Here is a 7,260-nt window from a genome sequence, read left to right as displayed (position 1 = left end):
AGGAACTCATAAATATCAAAATATAAGCAAACTACCATTGTTCATCTAGATTTAGCATGAAACAACAACCATCACCCTTGTTAATTACCATAGCCGAAAACCTTACTCATTCCAAAATCAAAATTTCAACATGGGTTACAAAAATAACTTGATATCTCACCCAAGATCAACTAAAATTTCAAGAACTCGTATAAACTCCTTACCTTAATATTAACCTAAGATGACCGAATGCTTCCCTCCCTTCTTCCTCTTTTCATTTTGGCCAAGAACAATAAAAAAGGATGAAGCTTTTTTTTTTCTTCTAGTTACGGCAAAATGGGGGAGCAAGGATGAAACAACTTTGGTTTCTCCTCTCACTCCCCTCATATTTTATTGTTCTTAACACAACATGTTATCACAAAATGTTTATAATATGTTTTACCCATCACATTTTTTCTATCCTCATTGTCATCGCCGGCCACTACTACCAAAGTGGGGAAATTGACATGCAAGTCCACCCTTTTGATTACATGCACTAATAGATCCTTATAGATTAACCTATCACATTTCAAAAGTGTCACACATAAGTCCTATTAACTAAATTCACACGCAATTAACTAAATCGAAGCTTAAAACTTTCACACAATCATATTCACATATTTTAGACAATAAATATTATACTCAAATACTTCGGTGACTCAGTTTAGCGGTCCCGAAACCACTTTCCGACTAGGGTCAATTTAGGGCTGTCACAAGTCTATACATTCGAATTACCACATGAGCGAGCGCACGCCAGTGTGGCATCAATGGTTATGTTTACCGGCTTTTGCCGATTTTCATAATTTAGATAATGTTTACTCACCTGAAAGGATTCTAGGGTCGCAACCACTCCTAAGATGAACCGTACCTAAAACAAATGACAAATCCATGACCAGCGTTAGTCATGCTAAATACTAAAACAGTCACCAAATGAACTTGTTACTGTCACTTACTTCTACTACTTCAATCGATGAAGCCTTACAACTCCGTAGGTAAACCAAGTCCAACACGATTAGATGCTGTCAAAATAACATTATTAGAGCCATAACATAATTTAATCAAATGACATCCTTCCCTAATCAATTGGACATAAATTTCCCCTTACCAGAAGACTTACCGAGCCAACGAAACAAGAGTTAAGTGCAAGAAGAAGAAAATATTTGGCAGTGAATCGAAAAGAAGGATTGATCTGACACAATAAATAGGGAGGTGTAACAACATGTATGGATAAAGCAGAGAAAAACCGAAAGAGCAGAAGCAAAGCAGGGACCTACCAAAAATGCAAAACCCAGATTTGGAGAAAGAAGTAGTCGGCCTACACTCAAAACGAAAGCCAGGAGCACTCACTTTGACAGAGGCAACAATGGAACAGTTACCCCCTAACAGAAATAGGCAGCGTACGAAGAAAGAAAGAGGAGATGAGAATTTAGTAATAAAGAAAAAGGGAAAGATTGATGAAATAAAATCAATATTCAGCTACAAAGGAATGAGGTATTTGGCTACACACGACTGAATAAGAGTGATGGGAAAGCAATGAGAATAATCGAGAGAAGAAAAGTGAGGTAGAGAGATAAAGAGTAGAGCAAAGGGAGAGCAGAATCGCAACAAGTAGAAGAAAATACCCGAATGGTCTATTTGACCTCAAACAAAAAAGCAAAGAAGCAAAAGGTAACAGCTACCGAAATGGAGAGTAAGACTAAAACACAATTTTGCCACTAAAAGTGAAAGAAAAGAACCAAGACACAAAATTCAGAAACTGAAAGTGAGAAGGAAAGAATCATACTAGTCCCTAGCCGAATTCTAAGTGCCTAAAGTTCAAATTCGGCACAACTCCTCCACAACCTCAACATTCCAAAATTTCCTCCTAAAATCTCTCCACCATAATTTCCTCAACCACCGATTCAAACTCCACTCCCCTTAGCAGTGTTTTGGTCAACTTCTACTACCCTCACGACAAAGGAGCAAAATAAACACTCCCTTTTGGATCACCAAGTCTTGAACCTCAGACCCATGGAACACTCCACACGCCCCTATCTCCTAGACCAGCAGGCATTTTCTGACATGTTTTACCCATATTCATTTAAGAAGCCTAATGACTAGAGACAGGGTTTATTCAAGTAAGAAACAAAATTTTTGCACAAGCCAAGACTTGAATCCATGACTTATCAGACACTTCCCAGAACACTTAACCTCTGAAGCAGATACACACTTGTGTCACAACCATACCAAAAATAATTATTTAAGATTTCGGGCGTTATCTCGATGCTTTTCTTGTCACGCTCCACATGAGCACCCCATTAGTACTTCACACGTTGTCCATTAACTTTGAATGTAACATCCTTTTTCATGTCTTTGATAACAACAGCTCCGTGTGAGAATACTTGGACTACTTCAAAAGGCCCTGACCAGCAAGATTTCAATTTAACAGGGTACAATTTGAGTCTAGAATTAAAAAATAATACATGTTGTCCTGGTTCAAATTATCTTGGCATAATTCTGTTATCATATCATCGCTTGGTCTTTTCCTTGTATAATTTAACATTTTCATATGCTTGTGCCTAAAACTCTTCCATTTCATTCAACTCTAGAAACCTTTTATTGCCAGTAGTAGTCCAACCCATGTTCGGCTTCTTAATAGGCCAAAATGCTTTGTGCTCAAGCTTAATAGGTAAGTGACATGGCTTCATATAAACAAGCTTAAAAGGCGACATCATTAATGGTGTTTTAAAACGCAGTCAGATAGGCCCATAAATCTTCATCCAATTTGCTACACCAACCCTTACGAGATGGATTCACCACTTTTTCAAAAATTTGTTTAATTTCTCTATGAGAAATCTCAGCTTGTCTATTTGTCTAGGAATGATATGTCGTAGCAATCTTATCATTCACCCCGTACCTTCACAATGCATTGGCCTCTAGTTTACAATCAAATGGGATCCTTCATCACTGATAATGGCTCTAGGTGTACCAAATCTTCTAAAGATGTTCTTATGAAGGAGCTTCAGTACTGACTTAGCATCATTAGTAGCTAGGGCTACTGCTTCTACCCACTTAAAAACATAATCTACTGCCAAAAGTATATACAATTTGCCTACTAGCGGTGGAAATGAACCCATAAATTATACTCCCCATACATCAAATAACTCAACCTCCAGTATACTTTGTAGCGACATTTCATGTCTCCTAGATAGATTTCTCGTTCTCTGACAATATTCACACAATGAACAAAATTCATGAGCATCTTTGAACAGATTTGGCCAATAGAATCCCGACTGAAGTACTTTAGCAGCAGTTCTCATTCCTCCAAAATGTCCTCCATAAGGAGACGAATGACAATGTTACAAAATATTGTATATTTCATCATTTGGGACATACTTTCAAATCACTTGATCAGCACAATGTTTAAATAAGAATGGTTCATCCCAATAATAGTGCTTAGCATCATGAAGAACTTTTCACCTTTAGTGGGTGTTTAAATTAGGCGGCATCATACCACTTACCAAGAAATTCACTCTATTCATACCAAGGTAATGCCTTGGCAACTAGCAATTGTTCATCTGGGAAATCTTCTTTAATAAAGTTATCACTGCCATCTTCATTACCCGATTCTAACATTAAAAAATGATCAGCCACTTGGTTTCCAGTCCCCTTTCAATCTCGAATCTCTAAATCAAACTCTTGTAGTAACAATATCCACCTAGTGAATCTCGACTTGCCATCTTTCTTATGCACCATGTACTTAATAGCCGAGTGATCTGTGTAAACTATGACATTGGTACCCACTAGATAAGGACAGAATTTATCAAACACAAACACCGCAACTAACAACTTTTTTTCTTTTATGGTATAATTAAGTTGTGCGTCCGTCAAAGTTCTAGTAGCATAATATATTGCATGTTGTATTATGTCTCTCCTCAGCCCCAACATTACTTCCATGGCATAGTCACTAGCATTGCACATGAGTTCAAATGGTAGGGTTCATTTTGGAGCTACTACAATTGGCGTTGCTACTAGTATTTTCTTTCATTATTCAAAAGCAACCAAGTAGTGTTCATCAAAATCGAAGGATCTATTTTGCTCTAGTAGTGTGCACATGGGTTTAGATATTTTCAAAAAATCCTTAATGAATCTTGAATAAAATCCTGCATGACGTAGAAAACTTCTAACACCCTTAACATTGGTGGGAGATGGCAATTTTTCTATTACTTCAATTTTTGCTCAGTCTACTTCAATTCCTCATTGTGATATCCTATGCCCTGACACAATTCCTTCACGAACCATGAAGTGGCATTTTTCCCAATTCAAGACAATATTTGTTTCTTCATAGCAACACAAAACCAATTCCAGATTTTTCAAACAATATTCAAAATCGTTGCCCAATACAGAGAAATCATCCATGAAAACTTCAAGGAAATTCTCTACCATATCTGAACGGTATCTGTCTGAATGTAAAAGTACCATATGGGCATGTGAAAGTTGTCTTCTCTTGATCATTGGAAGCTATTGCAATCTTATTATACCTTGATTAACTGTCCAAAAAATAGTAGAAAGCTTTCCCTTCTAACCTATCCAACATCTGATCAATAAACATCAAAGGAAAATGGTCCTTCCTAGTTTCCTTGTTAAACTTTCGATAATTTATGCACACTCTTCATCCCATGACCGTGTGAGTTGGTATGAGCTCATTATTGGCATTGCTAACCACTGTGACACCTCCTTTCTTGGGGACACATATTACAGGGCTTACCCACAAGCTGTTCGAGATTAAGGACACATTGTACAGGGCTTACCCACGAGCTGTTCGAGATCGAATTCAATCTTCTCTACTACTCAATAGACTTACTGTGGCAATCCTATAACAAGATTTTATGCATGAAAAATGCAAGACTAGTTCCCTTTATATTAGTAAGGGTCCATCCTAATGCCTTCTTACATTGTCACAGGACTTCCAACAACTTGATCTCTTGTTCGGATGTCAATTCTATAGAAATCACAACTGGCAAGCTCCTATTATCTCCCAAGTATTCATATTTTTTATGTTGTGGTAAAGATTTCAACTCAAATGTAGGAGGTTCCTCTATAGAGGGTTTAGGAGGCTTGAGCGGATGATTCGATAGATCCAAAGTGTCAAACTTTTTCCTTGGTCTCTCCACTATCTATTTGGCTTCCATGAATTCACTGAGCTCTTCTAAACTTACTTCGTCAATCCTTTCTAATAAGTCATCATTACTATCAGGATTGTTGTGGCAAAGTCTAGTGAATTCCTCTACTACTGTTTCTATCAAACTAATGGCATGACATTCTTCATTTTTGTCTGCATATTTCAAAGCATCAAAAACATTAAAAGAAACTTGTAGATCATTTACCCTCATGGTCAATTCACCTTTCTGTACGTCAATTAGAGTTCTGCCTATAGCAAAAAAAAGGCTTTCCAAGAATAATTGGCACATTTTGATTAGCTTCAAGTTCTAAAATAATGAAATCAGTAGGAAAGATAAATTTATCTACTCTTACCAGCCGTCCTCAATTTTACCTTCCGAATGGGTGTAGGATCGATCAACTAATTGGAAAGTCACCGTAATAGGTGTTGCTTTCCCAATCCCTAGCTTCCTAAAAATAGACATAGGCATTAGATAAAAACATAATGATTCCCACTTGAATAGGGGATAGTGAAACTCCTTGGATCCTTCAGCTTTGGAGGTATTTTATTAATCAAAATCGTTGTGCACCCTTCAATGAGAGCAACAGTCTCAAACTCTCCCAATATGCGCTTCTTTGACTGTATGTCTTTCATAAATTTCACATAATTAGGCAACTACTCCAAAGCTTCCACTAATGGCATGTTGATGTAGAGTTGCTTCAAAACTTCTAAAAACCTTTTAAACTGAATAATTTGTTTAGAATTCTAAAATTGCTAAAGATAGGTAAAGGTGGTCGTCCTTCAGGTTTCTGATATTGTTTTGTTGTGGTATTTTTATTGGCAACATGATCTGATCCTGTCACAACATTTCTCTATGTACCCTTTTTAGGTGTTCTCCGTCGTTCATTAGGTTCTGAGACCTTTTCCTAATTGTGACTAGATTTGTCTTCCTCTACCATTGCATCTTGAACAACTTCATCCAGCTGAGTCTCATTTCTAACAGTGATGGCCTCACACTGCTCGTTCCCTTGGGTTCTCAAATTTTCAATATCACTTGGCAATGCTCCTTGTAAGATTGCTGGCAATCTTTTCCAAAATCTCATATGCTTCGTTATAAGATTTATCCATAATGTACCATTGGCAAATGCATCAACTACCATTCTCGTATGTGCATTCAACCCATTATAGAATATTCCATTTGATTCTAGTGCTAAAAGCCATTCATCGGACATTTTCGAATTGAATCTTTAAATTGTTCCCAAGCTTCATATGATGTTTCTTCCTCTAACTGTCGAAAAGACATGATGTCATTTCTAAGCTTGGACTTCATATCCGATGGATTATACCATAGCAAAAACCTCTGGAAAATATCATTCCAAGATGTCACTGTCCCCGACGGCAAAGCATTCAACGATGCCCTCGCACGATCTCTTAAAGAATATGAAAATAGTTTAGTCGTAGGGTATATTCAAGAACAACCTATTTCCTGAACGAGTCACAAACTTCTAGGAAAAGCCATAAATGCAGTATTGGATATTTAGTGGGTAGTCCACCAAACTGTTCTACTATTTGCAACATCTGAAACATTACTGATTTCCGTTCAAACTACTGAGCCTGTATTTGTGGCCTAACTATCCCTAGATTCAAATAATCCAAAATTGGAACAACAAGCTCTCGAATGGGTCTATCTCAGTCATCTATCACTTGAAGAATATGAGGCTTAACATCCTGACCATTTGGATTATCATTGAGACCAATACCATTTAGATTATCGTTGAGACTAGGATCATTCCCGTTTCTAGCCATTTTTCTCAGTTCTTTTCGCCTTCTTCGCAAAGTTCTGTCGATCTCTAGGTCAAAAGGATACTCTTTGCTAGCAGGAATGCCTCTTCTCATACATTATTGGCAAAACTGTAGAAATTAAATTAAACTAAGCTAAATAAGACTAATGGAATTAAGTCAAATAACAAAACAAAATTTCACCAAATTGTCGGTCCCTAGTAACGACGCCAAAACTTGTCACGTGTGAATATAATATGCAAATCAAGTAATAAAGTGATGAGTGAGTATCGTTCCCCCGAGGATCAAATTGGGACACAAAA

The 7,260-nt window shown here is 37.1% G+C and overlaps 1 non-coding gene across 1 annotated transcript; it reads left to right on the top strand.

Annotated features, from left to right (window-relative positions):
• The first annotated feature begins 6,372 nt into the window (after positions 1–6,372).
• Positions 6,373–6,479, top strand: LOC128282132 (small nucleolar RNA R71). The gene has a single exon (XR_008272387.1). It is a non-coding gene; the product is annotated as a small nucleolar RNA R71 (small nucleolar RNA).
• Positions 6,480–7,260: the final 781 nt, after the last annotated feature.

The sequence above is a fragment of the Gossypium arboreum genome, chromosome 1, assembly GCF_025698485.1.
Source record: "Gossypium arboreum isolate Shixiya-1 chromosome 1, ASM2569848v2, whole genome shotgun sequence".
NCBI classification, from domain to species: Eukaryota; Viridiplantae; Streptophyta; class Magnoliopsida; order Malvales; family Malvaceae; genus Gossypium; species Gossypium arboreum.
This window is presented reverse-complemented; position numbering and strand designations above follow the sequence as displayed.